Source organism: Aptenodytes forsteri, unplaced genomic scaffold (assembly GCF_000699145.1).
Source record: "Aptenodytes forsteri isolate BGI_AS27 unplaced genomic scaffold, ASM69914v1 Scaffold6, whole genome shotgun sequence".
NCBI lineage: Eukaryota > Metazoa > Chordata > Aves > Sphenisciformes > Spheniscidae > Aptenodytes > Aptenodytes forsteri.
In genome coordinates this window covers 80,308-80,597 of record NW_008795709.1, presented here as the reverse complement: position 1 = coordinate 80,597, position 290 = coordinate 80,308, and positions in this window count along the sequence as shown.

The following is a 290-nucleotide window of genomic DNA, read 5'->3' as shown; positions in this document are numbered from 1 at the left end:
AAACCTGTTTAACTGGCACTCATCAACCGTCTCGTGATGGAATGTCTAATGGCAGATTCTTTAAATGAAAAATCCAGACAATTGAGAGGTATGCAGAACACCCGTCTTAAATATTTGAAGCACACGTGCCAATCTTACAGAACACAAGCTACAGTTACAGACATAACATTAAATCTTATTAACCAATAGTGCATAAGAACTTAAAAACAGTCAGTGAAATCAGTTCAGACAGTGACTTCCAAAAAAGTCATGCCTCAACTGCATTGTGTGAAGGGGGGGGGGGGGGGAAT